The sequence below is a fragment of the Austrofundulus limnaeus genome, unplaced genomic scaffold, assembly GCF_001266775.1.
Source record: "Austrofundulus limnaeus strain Quisiro unplaced genomic scaffold, Austrofundulus_limnaeus-1.0 Scaffold422, whole genome shotgun sequence".
In the NCBI taxonomy this organism is placed as follows: domain Eukaryota; kingdom Metazoa; phylum Chordata; class Actinopteri; order Cyprinodontiformes; family Rivulidae; genus Austrofundulus; species Austrofundulus limnaeus.
Genome location: NW_013952824.1, coordinates 75,820 through 76,303, shown reverse-complemented (window position 1 = coordinate 76,303; position 484 = coordinate 75,820).

The following is a 484-nucleotide window of genomic DNA, read 5'->3' as shown; positions in this document are numbered from 1 at the left end:
AACATGTCAGTAATTTACCTGAAACATGTCAGTAATTTACCTGAAACATGTCAGTAATTTACCTGAAACATGTCCACATGTCAATGCAAATAGAACTGGGAGAATTGCCTTTAAGAATCAGAAGTTAAATTGATGCTGGCATATTGGGTTAACTTGCAGGGATATGAAGGAAATCATCCAACCAAAAGTATTTTAACAGATTGCTGGGAACGTAATGAAACTAATATTTTAAGCTTTGGGTGGGTAGGTGATGCAAAAGCAAGAAGTGTTGGATTAAGTCAACTTCAGTATCGTCCTACTGATGTATTGTCCCCAATTCCTTCATGGTTATTCCCATAAGTACCAAAGGTAGACTTAAGTATACATGAGAAATTAAAAATAAAAGCAGGAGAAAGACCCCGCGCGCTCCCCAGAGACACCTTCCAGCTCGTCCTGGGGGACTCTGAGACGTTCCCAGACCAGAGGGGATACATAATCCCTCCAG